Consider the following 17486-nt stretch of genomic DNA (forward strand, 5'->3'; position numbering starts at 1 on the left):
GGAGCGGTTGGAGGGGGCAGAGGTTCTGGGGGGGCAGTCAGGGGACAGGGGGGTTGGGTAGGCGTGGGAGTTCTGGGGTCTGTCGGGGTGGTGGTGGATGGGGTCGGGGCAGTCAGGGGACAGGGAGCGGGGCGAGTTGGGTAGGGGGTGGGGCCCTGGGTAGCAGTTAGGGTGGGGGGTCTTGGGAGGGGGTGGTCAGGGGACAAGGAGCAGGGGGGTTGATGGGTTGTGGGTTCTGAGGGGGTAGGATGTGGGTTGGGGTCAGATGGGGGGGGGGAGACAGGCACATGGGGCTTGTACTCACCGCGCAGTTCCCTACCGGGTCTTCGGCAGCACTTTGGCGGGGCGGGGGGGGTCTTCACTTGCTCCGGGTGAAGTACCTGCCGCTGAAAACCTGGAGTGAGTGAAGACACACACACACACACACACACACCCCGCCGCCGAAGTGCCGCCGAGGACCCGGTAGGGAACCGGTTCTTAGGATTTTGGGAGCTCATCACTGCCTGCACCCCTTTACATTTACTGTGATCCACACATTCTCTTTCTGCCAGGCCCAAGTGTTAGGATCTCTGGAGTACATTACTGAGTTATCATCAATCTGTAATCCCAGTGGGACTACTGGGTGGATTACTCTAATTTCTTTGCCTGCCACAGTTATCAGGAATAACTGCAGGCTTTGCTGGTGGTGATTGTACAAAGCGTTAACTAGCCTCCACCAGGGCTGGAGGGCTAATTCTTCCTCCGTTCCATGGGGACGAATCAAGCTGATTGCCTCCATGGGAATTTGTCCTGCTATGGCTTGCCGAATCATTCCCATGACTATGTTCTGGGGGAGAGCCTGAGCTTGCTCACGCACTGAGGTCAATGAGACATTCTGCTCTCTGGATGCATGGATCGGTTTTGTATTTAAAGTTGTAAGCATTGGCTCTGTACTGTCTGTATTTCAAACTTGTGCTCTGCTTCTGGGTGACACCCCAGACAATGTGGCGGTCAGCACTGCCTAGCCTGCTTGATGGCCCATTAAGGACCATCAGCTCCACAACTGACCCATTGAGAGAAGGCAGATACGCCTTGTGACTCAGCAAGGCAGGGACAGGCCTAGGGACAGAACTCTGAGGTTTTTCCATGCCACGTGCTGGGCAGCTTGTGTTTGGAACAAAGGAAGCACAGGCCACATGGCAAGAGACTATAAAAGGCTTCTGCAGCTCCTCCATCTTGTCTTCAATCCTGCTTCTGACCTCTGGAGGGACTTTGCTACAAACTGAAGCTCTGAACAAAGGACTGAATGACCCATCCCAGCTGGGGATGTTCCAGAGACTTGATTTGAACCTGCAGTTTATTCCATCACTGCTACAAGCCTGAACCAAGAACTTTGCCATGACTGTATGTAATTGATTCCATTTAACCAATTCTAGCTCTCATCTCTGTCTTTTTCCTTTTATGAATAAACCTTTCGATTTTAGATTCTAAAGGATTGGCAACAGCGTGATTTGTGGGTAAGATCTGATTTGTATATTGACCTGGGTCGGGGCTTGGTCCTTTGGGATCAGGAGAACCTTTTTTCTTTTACTGGGGTCTTGGTTTTCATAACCATTCGTCCCCATAACGAGTGGCACTGGTGGGGATACTGGGAAACTGGAGTGTCTAAGGGAATTGCTTGTGTGACTTGTGGTTAGCCAGTGGGGTGAGACCAAAGTCCTCTCTGGCTGGCTGGTTTGGTGCCTTAGAGGTGGAGAACCACCAGCCTGGGGCTGTGACTGCCCTGCTCTGAGCAATTTGTCCTGAATTGATACTCTCAGTTGTGTCCCACCAAAGGCAGCATCGTTACTAAAAGAACTAGATCAGTTCATGGAGGATAGGTCCATCGATGGCTATTAGCCAGGCTGGGCACGGATGGTGTCCCTTGCCTCTGTTTGCCAGAAGTTGGGAATGGGCAACAGGGGGATGGATCACTGGATGATTCCCTGTTCTGCTCATTCCCTCTGGGGCACCTGACATTGACCACTGTTGGAAGACAGGACACTGGGCTAGATAGACCTTTGGTCTGACCCTGTGTGGCCGTTCTTACGTTCTTACGCTGTGGTCCTGAATTAATTAATTAATTCCTGGCCAGGTGTATTGCATCCCTGCAGTCCAGCTGCGGGCAATGAAGATCTGTAAAAGTGAGGACAGGCTATTGTCCACCAGGATGGCACAGCGTCTCTAAGGCAACTGGAGATGGTATTTATTACCTGCAGATGCTGTTAAATGAAGCCTTATTTATTTAAAGCCAGAAGGGACCATTAGATCAGCTAGTCTGACCTCCTGCATAACGCAGGTGTGATGAAGTGGTTTGTTTTTTTTTTCATCTTGTTATGTTGCATATGAATCTTACTGTCCTATACTAATACTGTGTGTACCTCAGTTTCCCTGTGTGCTGCACCAATATTTCGGGGGTGGGAATTGGGGGTGTGATTTTGCTGAGGCCTCGGGGCAGGTGAGGCTGCCCAGCTATTTACAGCTGTGTAACCTGAGACCCAGGAGGGGGATGTGACCAGGTGACACCTTTGGCCCGGGAAGCAGAGACAAAGTGAAGGAGAAGGGGCATGAAGGGGGTGTTGGAGGTCTGGTGGCTGGAGGCTGGCAGTCTGTGTGGGGGGACTGGAAGAGGGGGAATCCAGGGCGTTTGGCCCAGGATTCCCAAGATGGAGTTGGCTGAAAGTCACTGATGTCTGTAATAGCAAGCTCTGTTCTACGCTGTGGTCCTGCCGACGAATAAACCTTCTGTTTTATTGGCTGGCTGAGAGTCACGTCTGACTGCGGAGTTGGGGTGCAGGGCCCTCTGGCTTCCCCAGGACCCCGCCTGGGCGGACTCGCTGTGGGAAGCGCAGGGAGGGGCATATGCTGAATGCTCCCAGGAGAGACCCAGGAGGTGAAGCCGTGTGAGCTTCTTGCCCTGAAGACAGTCTGCTCCAAGGGAGAGGAGGCTCCCCAAAGTCCTGACTGGCTTTGTGGGGAGCAGTTCCAGAGCATCGCCCGGGGACTCCGTGACTGGCGGTGGATGGGAAGCAGGTCACTGGGTACTGGGATGACGCTGGTCCGGCCTGAGGTGGTGGCCCCACACCGGGTGGTGCCCAACACCTACCTGACCCTGACGGGCGTTTGCAGGCCCCCGTTTAAGGTACTTGTGGCATGGGTACATCTGAAATGGGGGGCCAAGGAGGGGTCAAAGATGTGGGGGTGCACCACCAGTTGCCAACCGAGGTGCTGATGGGGGGGTGACCTAGCGGATTGGCTGGGCGGCTCCCAGCGTGCCCTAGTCATCACCCGTAGCCAGAGCCAGCGAAGTGCACTCTGCCCTGACACTGGGGGCAGTGCCCTGCCGGGAGCACAGGTCCCTACCCCAGCGGGAAAGGACTTGGGGGACTGCAGCCTCGGACCCAGCCACTGAGAGGGAGCAGGTCCCCATCCCTTCCCCAGCCGCTGAATTCCAGGCCGAGCTGCGGAAGGATCCGTCCTTAGAGAAGCTGAGGGAACTTGCTGGCCACAGCACGGTGAAGCCCCTGGGGGAAGGCTGCCGGGAGAGATTCCTGTGGGAGAAGGGATTCCTGTACCAGGAATGGGCTCCCCAAGGGGAAGTGGAACCATGGGGGATCAGGAGGCAGCTGGTGGTTCCCCAGAAGCATCGCCGCAGGCTATTGTATCTGGCCCACGATGTCCCTCTCTCGGGACACCAGGGAATCCAGCGCCCCAGGCAGAGGCTGCTACAGAACTTTTACTGGCCTGGGGTCTTTGATGCTGTCCAGCAATACTGCAGGTCCTGCGACTCCGGCCAGAGGGTGGGGAAGGCCCTGGACAAGGGGAAAGCAGCTTTGAGGCCCCTGCCCACCATAGAGGAGCCTTTCCAGAAGGTGGCCGTGGACATAGTGGGGCCCCTCAGCAAGGCGACCCAGGCTGGGAAGAAATACATCCTGGGGGTGGTGGATTTCACTACTCGCTATCCCGAGGCAGTGGCCTTGTCCTCTATCGAGGCAGACACCGTGGCAGACGCGCTGCTGACCGTTTTCAGCAGAGTGGGGTTCCCCTAGGAGGTCCTTACAGACCAGGGCTCCAATGTCATGTCAACTCTGCTCCGGTGCTTGTGGGAGAAGTGTGTGGTCCGACACACCTGGGCCTCCGCGTATCACCCCCAATCCAACAGGCTGGTGGAGAGGTTCAATGGGACCCTAAAGATGATGCTGGAAACCTTTATGGACCAGCACCCATAGGACTGGGACAAGTACTTACCTCACCTGCTGTTCGCGTACCGGGAAGTGCCCCAGGAATCAACCAGGTTCTCTCCTTTCGAGTTGCTGTACGGGAGGAGAGTGAGGGGACCCCTGGACTTGATGAAGGATGACTGGGAGAGGAAGGCCTCCCCCGATGGAGAATCAGTGGTGGAGTATGTACTGACTCGCCGCTGAGCTCATGAGCTTGGCCAGGGAGAATTTAGCCAGGGCCCAAGGGAAGCAGAAGGTTGGTACGATAGCTCAGCGCGTGCCCGCGCCTATGCCACCGGGGACCAGGTGGATGGGTCTCATTCCCCTGAGAAAGAACAAACTACAGGCTGCCTGGGACGGGCCCTTGAAGGTCATCCAGCAGCTGAATGAGGTGAACTATGTGGTGGAACTGTCTAACCGGGCTCACAGTCACCGGGTGAACCATGTCAACATGAAGCCGTACTGGGACAGGGAGAATTTGGTACTGGCGTGTGTGGCAGTGGGAGGAGCAGAGAGATGACCCCCTGGTGGATCTATTCCCTGAGACAGGCCGGCCCTTCGCTGGAATCAATTCCCCTCTCAGACCCGCTAACCCTGGCCCAGCAGGCGGAGATCTGAGAGGTGCTGGGTTCCTACCGGCAGCTGTTCTCCAACCGGCCTGGGCTCACTAACCTGGCTGTCCCCCAGGTGGAGACAGGAGCCCACCCCCCTGTAAGATGCTCCCTGTTCCGGGTCACTGGAAAACAGCCCAGAACCTGGAGAGAGAAGTCAGTGACATGCTGGCTTTAGGGGTGATCCAGACATCCTCCAGCCCTTGGGCCTCTCCTGTGGTGTTGGTCCCCAAGAAGGACGGGTCAATCCGGTTTTGTGTGGATTACCGGAGGCTTAATGCCATCACCAAGTTCGATGCCTACCCCGTGCCTAGGCCTGACGAGCTCCTGGACAAGATAGGGGGGCTCGTTATTTCACGACTATGGATCTCATCAAGGGCTACTGGGAAGTACCTTTGGATCTGGATGCCCGACTGAAATCGGCTTTTATCACTCCTCTGGGGTTATACGAGTTCCTGGTCCTGCCTTTCGGCCTAAAGGGGGCACCTGCCACCTTCCAGCGCCCGGTGGACCAGTTACTCAAGGGGATGGAAAATTTTGCCCTGGCGTATATTGATGACATCTGTGTTTTTAGCCAGACCTGGGGGGACCATGTGTCCCAGGTTAAACAAGTGCTGGGCCGGCTCCGGGACGCAGGTCTGACTATAAAAGCAGCTGGGAAGTGCAAGGTGGGGATGTCAGAGGTGTCATACCTGGGCCACAAAGTGAGGAGCAGCTGCCTAAAGCTAGAGCCAGCCATGGTGGAGGTGATCAGAGACTGGCCCGCTCCCCAGACTAAGAAGCAGGTCCAGGCTTTCATTGGGATGGCGGGGTACTACTGGAGGTTCGTGCCCCACTTTAGCGCCACAGCCACCCCCATCACCGAGCTGTGCAAGAAGCCAGACAAGGTGGTCTGGACCGAGCAGTGCCAGAGGGCTCTCTGCACGCTGAAGGAGGCTCAAGGGCCTGGTGCTGGTAAATCCAGACTTTGACAAGCCCTTTATGGTGTTCACTGACGCCTCAGACACAGGGCTGGGTGCGGTGTTAATGCAGGTTGACAGAAAAGGGGAGAGACACCCCATTGTGCACCTGAGGTGGAAGCTGCTGCCCTGGGAGCAGAACTATACGGCCATCGAGAAGGAATGTCTGGCCATGGGGTGGGCCCTTAAAAAGCTGCAGCCAGATGTCTTTGGGCGACACTTCACCGTGTACACCGACCACTTTCCCCTGACGTGGCTACACCAGGTGAAAGGGGCCAATGCCAAGCTCCTGAGGTGGAGTCTCCAGCTTCAGGATTATGACATGGAGGTGGACCACATTAAGGGGCGTGCCAACATTATAGCCGATGCTTTGTCCCGGAGAGGGGGACTGGAACTGCCCCTGGCTAAAGTGGCCTCGCTCAGTTCGGTCTCGGAGTGGGGAGAGATGTGACGAAGTGGGGTTTTATTCATCTTGTTATGCTGCATGTGAGTCTTACTGTCCTATACTAATACTGTATGTACCTTAGTTTCCCAAAAAGAACAGGAGTACTTGTGGCACCTTAGAGACTAATACATCTGTTAGTCTTAAAGGTGCCACAGGACTCTCTGTTGCTTTTTACAGATCCAGACTAACACGGCTACCCCTCTGAAATTTATTTGAGCACAAGCTTTCGTGGGCTACAGCCCACTTCATCAGATGCATGTGATATATGCCATCATGTGCCAGCAATGCCCCTCTGCCATGTACATTGGCCAAACCAGACAGTCTCTACGCAAAAGAATAAATGGACACAAATCTGACATCAGGAATCGTAACATTCAAAAACCAGTAGGAGAACACTTCAACCTCTCTGGCCACTCAGTAACAGACTTAAAGGTGGCAATTTTGCAACAGAAAAGCTTCAAAAACAGACTCCAATGAGAAACTGCTGAACTTGAATTAATATGCAAACTAGATACCATTAACTTTGGCTTGAATAGAGACTGGGAGTGGCTGGGTCATTACACAAATTGAATCTATTTTCCCATGTTAAGTATCCTCACACCTTCTTGTCAACTGTCTGAAATGGGCCATCTTGATTATCACTACAAAAGTTTTTTTTCTCCTGCTGATAATCGCTCATCTTAATTAATTAGCCTCTTAGAGTTGGTATCGCAACTTCCACCTTTTCATGTTCTCTGTATGCATATATAACTTCTCACTGTATGTTCCATTCCATGCATCTGATGAAGTGGGCTGTAGCCCATGAAAGCTTATGCTCAAATAAATTTGTTAGTCTCTAAGGTGCCACAAGTACTCCTGTTCTTTTTGTGGATACAGACTAACAGTTTCCCTGTGTGCTGCACCAATACTTCGGCGGTGGGAATTGGGGGTGTGATTTTGCTGAGGCCCTTGGGGCAGGTGAGGCTGCCCAGCTGTTTGCACCTATGTAACCTGAGACCCAGGAGGGGGGTGTGATCAGATGACACCTTTGGCCCAGGAAGTGAGACAAAGAGAAGGAGGAGGGGCATGAAGGGGGGTGTCAGAGGTTGTGTGGCTGGAGGCTGGCAGTCTGCGTGGGGGACTGGAAGAGGGGGAATCCAGGGCGTCTGGCCCAGGATTCCCAAGATGGACTTGGCGGAAAGTCACTGATGTCTGTAATGGGAAGCTCTGTTCTATGCTGTGGTCCTGTTGACGAATAAACCTTCTCTTTTACTGGCTGGCTGAGAGTCACGTCTGACTGCGGAGTTGGGGTGCTGGGCCCTCTGGCTTCTCCAGGACCCTGGGTGGGTGGACTTGCTGTGGGAAGCGCACGGTGGGGCAGGGGGTGCTGAATGCTCCGAGGTCAGACCCAGGAAGGTCCAAGCTGTGGAAGCTTCTTGCCCTGGAGACAATCTGCTCAGAGAGAGGAGGCTCCCCCAGAGTCCTGACTGACTTCGTATGGAGCAGTTCCAGAGCATCGCCCGGGAATTCCAGGACAGCAGGTAATGGAACTTCCCCGAATTAACGCTGCATTGAGCCAAAGGACTTGGCTGTAGCTAAATCAGATCTTCCGGAAGGGCCTCCAGTCCTGACCAGAGGACATCCAGCGATGGAGAATCCACCACTTCCCACAGCAGCTTGTTCCAATGATTAATCACATGCACTGTTCAATCCGCGCCTTACTTCCACTTTGAATTTGTCTGGCTTCATTTTCCAGCCATTTATTCTTGTTCTGCCTGTCTGTGAGTGAGCTAGATCAAAGAGCCCTTGAGTGCCCAGTGTATCTCCTGTGGACAGACTGACACACCGTAACGAAGTCAACTCTTCACCTTTTAGACTGAGCTCCTTAAGTCTCTCACTAGAAGGGATTCTCTCCAGCCCTCACATCATTTTGTGGTGCTTTTCTGCACCCTCTCCAATCTGAAGCCATCCCTTTTTAAAATGTTGCCACTAGGACAAAAATCTTGGTTACACACACACTACAGCACCCAATTTGACCCTACATTTGTTGCCCGCACACTCTAGGACACCCAGGGCCGGCTTTAGGAAGTGCGGGACCCAATTTGAACATTTTCAGCGGGGCCCCGGCAGGGATGACTAAAAAAAAAAAAACACGTAAAAAAACCCCTTTCATTTCTTCCATGTATTATTTACTTTCCATAACTATATAAATAATAACAAAAGACAAATTAGAGGATTGGGCCAAAAGAAACCTGATGAGGTTCAACAAGGACAAGTGCAGAGTCCTGCACTTAGGATGGAAGAATCCCATGCACTGTTACAGACTAGGGACCGAGTGGCTAGGCAGCAGTTCTGCAGGAACGGACCTAGGGGTTACTGTGGACGAGAAGCTGGATATGAGTCAACAGTGTGCTCTTGTTGCCAAGAAGGCTAACGGCATTTTGGGCTGTATAAGTAGGGGCATTGCCAGCAGATCGAGGGACGTGATCATTCCCCTCTATTCGACATTGGTGAGGCCTCATCTGGAGTACTGTGTCCAGTTTTGGGCCCCACACTACAAGAAGGATGTGGAAAAATTGGAAAGAGTCCAGCGGAGGGCAACAAATGATTAGGGGGCTGGGGCACATGACTTATGAGGAGAGGCTGAGGGAACTGGGATTGTTTAGTCTGCAGAAGAGAAGAATGAGGGGGGATTTGATAGCTGCTTTCAACTACCTGAAAGGAGGTTCCAAAGAGGATGGATCTAGACTGTTCTCAGTGGTACCTGATGACAGAACAAGGAGTAATGGTCTCAAGTTGCAGTGGGGGAGGTCTAGTTTGGATATTAGGAAACACTATTTCACTAGGAGGGTGGTGAAGCACTGGAATGGGTTCCCTAGGGAGGTGGTGGAATCTCCATCCTTAGAGGTTTTTAAGGTCAGGCTTGACAAAGCCCTGGCTGGGATGATTTAGTTGGGAATTGGTCCTGCTCTGAGCAGGGGGTTGGACTAGATGACCTCCTGAGGTCCCTTCCAACCCTGATACTCTATGATTCTATGATATATTACGTACATTGCTGTCTGGAGGCAGGGCAGCGGCAGGGCAGGGGCTGACTGGAGGTAGGGTCTGGCTGCAGGCAAGGCTGGGGGTGCGGGGCTGGCTGGAGACAGGGGCTGGCTGAGGGCAGGGCAGGGGGTGGGGGGCTGGTGCGGGCAGGGGGTACAGCAGGGGCAGGCTGAGGGCAGGGCAGGGGCTCCCCTGCTTCTACCGCCCCGGCCCTTTAAATAGCCGAGGGAGCCCTGGGGAAGCGGCGGGGCTCCGGCGGCTAGTTAAAGGGCCGGGGCGGTAGAAGCAGTGGGAGCCCCGGGACTTTTTAAATAGCCCCCAGAGCCCCACAGCCCCACCCCAGGGCTCCAGCAGTGGGGCTCTGGTGGCAATTTAAAGGGTCTGGGGCTCCAGCCCCTGCCGGGAGCCCCAGACCCTTTAAATTGCCCCCTGGGGAAGCCGGCAGCCCCAGTACGGCGCACCGGCGGCGGCAAGGGCGCGGGGCCTGATTCAGGGGAATCGCCTGAATTGGCCTAAAGCCAGCCCTGAGGACACCCCACTTCTACCTAGTTCCTAGGGCTCCAGGCGTAACCCAATTGATTTAGGCTCCCCCACCCTTTCCCAGTTCCCAGGGTTCCAGGTGAAAAGCACCAAACTTTACCCCTCCGTGGGCTCCAGGCTCCACTGCTCTGTGAGCTCCAGGTAAACACCTATTCCCGGTGGACTCAGAGCAAACACCCATTGGACGCAGGGCTTAATCTTTTGCCGGTTTGCGGGGTCTTTTCCCAGTGAAAGAGCCTCACACAATAATATCCTGATCCTCTATTAACCATCCCCAAAACAGAAGGCACACGCTAAGCCTACCGTGCTCACCACTCCCAATAAGGCAGATGAGCTTTTCTCGCTGGCCGGTCAGGATCAGGTCATCTGGGGGACTCCAGCTTCTGCACGGTGTGGTTGGCAGGGTGTTGAGGTCTGGCAGCTCTGACGCTGGGGCTGGTTCCCAAGAACTTCCTCTTGGACCCCAGTTTATATAGTGACACTTGAGTCCTGCTTAGCTTCACCTTAACCAATCATTTTACTAAATGATTACTAACCAATTCTCTAACCAATCCTAACATATTGTCAAACAATCCTTTAACCAATCCTACCCCACCACCTTCATTGATTTACGCCTCGCAAAATTAGTTATGTAACAGACAGAAACAATCAGAGAACCAGAGAGAGACCAGACAGATAAACAATAGAGCAGTAGGGACCATAAAGACAAAACAATAATAAAGTCGGGATTTCACAGCCACAACTGTTGATAAGTGATTTCTTGCCGGACAGAACGCAATCAAGCAAAGTTTTCTGTAACCATCTTAAGCTCCTTTTCTGTATCTGGGGATGGTGGGTGCTATTAGGACAGGAGCCTTCTGAACAGCCCGATATGACATTGGTTTGATGTAATTTAGATGGAATGTGGGGATGTGACTCCTGCTTCTTGGCTGATGGCTGCTGCTGTCTGAATATGGCTACAGACAAAGGCCTCAGACCTTACAGAACTGGATGCATTATTCCAGCATTGGTCTCACCAATGTTGTAGACAGCAGTAAAATCTCCTCGCTGTTCCTGCTCACTGCTCCTTTGTTTATGCTGCCAAGGATCATATTAGCCCTTTTTTTTACAGTGTCACACTGGGCGCTCCTGTTGAGTTGCTCGTCCGTTCTGACCCCTAAATCCCTTTCACAGTCACTGCTTTCCAGGATGCTATCCTCCATTGGATGAGAAGTGTAGGAGACTGTGCAGGTGCACCCTGTGCTGACCAAAGTATGCCCCCCAGAGCCCCCCTTGCTAGCTCTCTGCTGCGCCCTTAGCAATCACCTGACAGACACATTCTGGCATCTCAAGTAACTCGGCCCAGTCCCTTACCACTGCCCCAGGCTCTGCAGGATTTTAGTTGCCTTTCGTGGGCACAGTCCTCAGTTTCCCACTCCTGGGGTTCACACTGGACAGGGCTTGTGTCACTGCCCTCCCTATATCCTGGGCCTACCTTCTTCCTGAAGGGCTTCCTGGAACTCTTCTGCCTCCTGAAGGCTTTGTGCTGCTCCACGCAGCTACAGCCGAGTGCAGAGTGTTTTCTCCAGGCTGCTCTCCCAGCTGTCTCTGCCAAACTTTGTCTGCTCTCCAGCCGTGGCCAGGCCATTCCCAGAGAGGGAGGCACTTCCCACCTTGTCTCTTGTGGGTGCCTCCCAGCTGAGTTCTCCACCCTCTTTATGTAGCCACCGCTCACCCCATCCCCACTGCAGCTAGGGTCAGTATCATAGTCAGGCGGTGGATAGCTGCTAGGTCACAGGCAAGGCTGAGCTGAGCTCACCTTGAAGGCCAGCCAGCCGGTGACAATAAGATGATCTTGGTTTGGGCTGTATTAAAATGCCTTTCGTTTGCATGGGCCCAGCGTGCCAAATCATCCAGCTCACTCTGTGCGACTGCCCCATCCTCATCACTATTTATCATTCCGCCAAATACTGTATCTTCTGCCCGTTTGATCAGGGGTGATTTTATATTTACATCCCGGTGGGTAACCACATTGAATAGCTGTGGGCCTCGAACTGCTCACTTCTCACTGCGTGCGCCCCTTCAACCAAAATTATGTCTGCAAAGTCCTCATTGTGCTCTCCCCTGACCACCAGCATAACCTCAGGTTACATCACAATGGCCACACTGGGCCAGCCCAAGGGTCCATCTAGACCAGTATCCTGTCTTCTGACAGGGGCTGGTGCCAGAACTGGGCAATTATTGAGTGATCCATCCCCTGTCGTCCAGTCCCAGCATCTGGCAGTGAGAGGTTTAGGGACACCCAGAGCCAGGGTTGCATCCCTGGCCACCCTGGCTAATAGCCGTTGAGGGACCTGTCCTCCAGGAACTGATCTAATTCTTTTTTGAACCTTGCTATACTTTTGGCCTTCACAACATCCCCTGGCAGTGAGGTTCAGCTCCAACCATCTGTTCTTCACCTGTGAGTTGATCTTGTCCAGGCACTGGGCCATCTTGGTGATAGTGGCGGAGTCATGTGGTGAAGGGTAGGTAGAGCTGTGTCTCATCAGCATATTCCTCCTCTTGAGACCATGTCATCTTAATAGTTCTGCTACAGGCTGCAGCTAGATGTTGAATAGGACCAGAAATAGAATTTGATCCTTGTATGACTCCACAGATAAGGGTCTCATGGCAGAGATGAAGTTTCCTTTGACTACCGTTTAAATGCATCCTTCCAGGACCAACTGAAAACCATTTTAGTGCATTCCCCTGGACTGTTGGCACCTCTCACAGGTGGAGGATCATTATCACATGATCCATCGTGCTGAATGCTGCAGAGGGTGGTCGAATAGAATGGGGATGGAGATGTGACGAAGTGGGACTGTTCTTAATGTGGTCTTTAAATGCTGAGTGGGGAGTGTTGGCCTGGGAAGGCAGGGGAGTGTGGCTAGGACGGTCTGCATTGTGGGATGGGAGACTGGCCTTGAGGGAAGATACCTGAGCATGTAACGTGAGAACCCAGGAAGGAGTTGGAGACCAGGTGACACCTTTGCCCGGGAAACTAAACAAAGGCTGGGGGAGGAGACGCGGGAGTGAGTGAGAGTTTTTCAGGAGCTGGCTGGTGTAATGGAGGGGAGCCCAGACGGAGCTCTGACCCCCCCCAATGGGGCTGTGGTGCCCCTGGGACCCCAAGATGGACCTAACTGGTGGGGTCCTGTTGTCTGTACCTGCAAGACCTGTCTTGGACTGTGTTCCTGTCGTCTAAATAAACCTTCTGCTTTACTGGCTGGCTGAGAGTCATGGTGAATCGCAGGAAGCCGGGGGTGCAGGGCCTTGTGTCCCCCCACTCTCCATGACAGGAGGTCTGCTGTCGATCCGTCAGCAGTAGGAGGTCATGTATCAGTAACACTAATGCTGTTTTCATTCCATGTCCTAGCATGAAGCCAGACTGTACACTGTGGATTAAGCTAAACAGGACCCAGGCACTTTTGTTCCAGCGTAGGAGTGTCCACACATGGAATTATCTAGGAACAGCTGTTCCTGCAAACCTCCATGTGTAGACTAGCCCTAAGTATAATCATGCTTAAAGCAGCATAGCCGTGTCCTGGAGGAGCTTGCGTTTGATTTAACATTGTGTACTAGACAGGAGACATGTTGCTAAGCTCTAGGATCCACCCATCATTCATCTTTACAAATCCCTACTATCACTAGGATAGGGAAATGTGTCCCAGAAACACCATGTCATAGGAATGGTCCTAAAACTAGTCACTTGATACTAAGCCTTCTGCCACCCTCACCAAGAAGCAGACAATAACAGCTTCAAACTCTTGCTGATTAATACAGGTGAGCCCTCAGCAAAACCAGAACCATTCAGAATCTGGAAATACTTAAAAAAACAAACAAACAAACAAACAAAAAACCCCCACACCAACTCATTTCCCTAGCCCTGCCAGCCATGGATTTTTTCCCAACTGTCTTTAGCTTCCTTTATCAATTACCTACACTTCATAACTTCTAATTTAGATATCTACTTCTATTATTTTTATGGTTTTTTTTAAATTTCTAATTGCTGCCTTCACTAAACCAATATGACTTTCAAACACAGCGGTCCTCCTTGATCATGTAATCATGTATTTTTATCCATCTAATAAACTCTTAAACAATTGCTGATTTTTTCAGTCTAAATTTTTCCACCCCAATCATTTTGCTCTTAACTTTACTCAGCTTTGGGAAATCAGCCCCTTTGAAGCACCAAGTATATCTATTACTGGTTAGGACTGTTCTCTGTGTGCCCATAATTAATGTAATCAGGTCATGATCACGGGTCCCTAGGCAACCACCAACTTCCAGTTCCATAATAAAGTCCAAAATAGTTACCTCATGATGGCTGCAATGCCTTTTGTGTTAGAAAATTATCATCTATGGATTTTAGAAACTCTAATGATGTTCTACTACTAGCTGCAGGATGCTGCCAGCATGAGCCCCCCTTAAATTGAAGTCCCCCAGAAAAACACAATTTTTCTTTCCACATATTACAGACCAGTGGTTATGAAGTAACTCGTCCTGTTCTCTGGTTTGGTTCAATGGTCTGTAGCAGATGCCCACCAATACTCCATCCTGGGCTCTGTTAGCACATTGATTTATATTCATTCAGGATCCTTCAGTTCTGAGTTTTCAATAACTCTAACTCAGGTAGTGGTGTCTTTAATGGTGAGTGCCACCCTGTGATGGGCCGTCTGCCCCACACTGGCCAGTAAGGGGTTAATTGAGGTAGGCTGCGCAGAAAGCAGCCAATAGGAGAGGGGCTGCAAAGAGCAGCCAATCAGGGCTGGGCAGGCCCATATAAGAAGCGCTGCAGGGCAGAGCAGCTGAAGTAGCTGCCTGGAGCTCGAGGAGGGAAGACCAGGCTCCTAGCAGGAGGAAGGAGTACCAGCACCCTGCTCAGAGCAGTGTTGCCAGCAGGAACCAGGGAAGTGAGAGAGAGCTCCTGGCTAGCTGCTAAGACTGGCAGGCTGAAGCCCTGAGGCAAGGGCAAAGAAGGTGCTGGAGGCTGCGGGAAACTGGCCCAGGGAAATGAACTGAGGAGTCGGAGGGGACGCAGCAAGTGGCAGCCAGCTACTGGGACCTGGAGTAGTGGGCAGGCCCAAGTCCCCGCCCACTGAGGAAGTGGCTGGACTGAGGACTGTGATACTGTCCCCGAGAAGGGGGGAGCACAGAGTGTGGCACAGCCGGAGGGCTGTGTCATGAAGAGGACGCTGCGGTCCTGGGAATGACGTGGGTCCCTGGAGCAGGAGAGGTGATGGGCGGTGCACCACCAGAGCCAGGCGCACTGGCTACCAGAGCTAGTTCCCGTATTGGCCAGGAGGAGGCGCTGGAGAGGTGAGTCCCTCTCTGTCACCCCCCCCACACACACCTCTTTTGCCCCCTCTCTCTTGAATGGGCTGTTACCAGTGACTCTAACCTTCCAGTCCTGCAAATCATCCCACCAGGTTTCAATAATGCCAATTATAAACAATTTATTCTCATAAATGAGAATTTCCAGTTCCTCTTGCTTATTACCCAGACTTCCAAAGTTGGTATATAAGCAACTTTTTAAATTCGTTCTTTGCCTCCTTTGCTAAATTTGTTCATGACATGCTGAATTTTACTTTATATGGCATCTGCCTCCTTAGCCTCCTTCTCGTGCTTTGTTAGTTTTCGAGCCTTCTGGCTGATCCAACTCGTCTCTAACTGAGAAGACTAGCCGCACTACCGCTGAGATGCTGGCCACCCCATTTGTTCAGTCCTCTCTCCCACTGGTGTGTGGTCCAATATGCCACAAAACCAGACCCTGCAGCTTCACCCCTTTTGTGTATCCAGCACTCTCCTACAGTGCTTTGTTTTCTGCCTTATCTTGCTCATGGGACCAGAAGAATCTTTGAGAAAAATCACTGGGACTTTTCTCCCCTTTAGCTCCCTTCCCAGATCCCTAATTTCACCCACAGAAATTACCGTAGTTCCATGGGATGAACTGTGGTTTGTTCCTACGTATATCATTACCAGTGCTGATTTGCGAGCCAACTTCAGAATCCCATCCAGTCTTGCTGTTACATCGTACGTCTTCACTCCCGGGAGACAGCAGACATCCTGCTCGCCTTTTGTCCCTTGCTGAATTCTGGTCCACTCTTCTTAATAGGAAGTCACCAGTGACAATGACTTTCCTTCTTCAAATGGTTGAAGAGACTCTTAGTAGCTGCTTGCTTCATACCATAAGCACATGTACCGGATATGCCCCCCTGTAGATTTCTGTTCCATTTCTCCCTAGTTGCCTTTTTTAGTAGCCAATAGCAATTTGATACTTCTAGCTGAGTTGAATGCCTCCTGGTTCTCTTTCCTCTCTTGGTCACAAATCACTTTCAGAAGTAGCAGCACCACTGAGACATCAGGGTATCCATGTCTGCCTGTATTTGGACAAGCGGCTCAGCAGGGCATCCTCACAGCAGTATCTAGCATTACTAGGTCACAAACATGGTCCTTCTTCCAAACGTTGGGGTTTCAAAATAAACTGGAAGAAATCGCACCGAGCTTCTTCCTGACCTGACCTTTGATTGGGGCAGTTCTGGATTCTCAAAGATGCAGAATGTTTCTTCCAGAATAAAGTTATTTATAAATCCCCACCACAGCACAGACTCTCCAGGAGTGTGTGTCAAGCAATGATGTTCTGCCTCAAGCTGACGGGTCCTATGATCTTGGTGACATTGGTAACTCCAGATGCATGTCTAAAAATGAGGCCCCTGCGACGCGCTACCACAACGCTACATACCAAACACAGACGTGTGACAGTACCCAGGAGCGTGTTTCTCTCCCTCCTGTCGTGGTCTCAATGACCTCAAAGCAGTTACATTCAAGCCCCTCCCCACCTTGGTCAGCCACAGTCTCCGCCAATGCTTCTAATTTGGTCTGGGGAGCTCATTAACGGAAAGTGACAATTCATAGCCACTGGGATTTCTGGGGAAAAAAGCCCATATCAGCAAACCAGAATTAAGGGTGTTTTGTTGGGCTTGCAAGTACGTTCTTCCTCAGCTCCAGGACAGAATGGATAGGTCATGTTGTTATTGACAACGCTACAGTGATGTTTCATAGGAACAAACAAAGAGAAGCACATTCCAGGCAACTGTGCAAAGAGGGCCTGGCTCTGTAGGAGTGGTATATCGTACACCTCATTTATCCGATAGCTCTCCACCTTGCAGGCAAGGACAACTTACTGGCAGGTCACCTGAGCAGAAACCTAAGCAATCAGATGAGAAGTCACTCAGGGACTCAATAGTGAACGGCATCTTTTCCCGGTGTGTGTTTGTAGATATAAACCTGTTTGCAACAAGTCTACTCATATGTCAGAAGTTTTGAAATTCAACATCGATAAGTGCAAAGTAATGCACAGGGGAAAATATAATCCCAAATATAAGTACAAAATTATGTGGTCTAAATTAGCTGTTAGCACTCAAGAAAGTTTATGGAGTCATTGTGGATAGTTCTCTGAAAACATCCACTCAACGTGCAGCAGCAGCTGAAAAAGCTAAAGAATGTTAGGAACCATTAAGAAAGGGATAGATAATAAAACAGAAAATATCATATTGCCTCTATATAAATCCATGGTACGCCCACATCTTGAATATCGCATGCAGCTCTGGTCACCCCATCTCAAAAAATATATATTAGAATTGGAAAAGGT

This window comes from Emys orbicularis, chromosome 2, assembly GCF_028017835.1.
Source record: "Emys orbicularis isolate rEmyOrb1 chromosome 2, rEmyOrb1.hap1, whole genome shotgun sequence".
Taxonomy (NCBI): Eukaryota; Metazoa; Chordata; order Testudines; family Emydidae; genus Emys; species Emys orbicularis.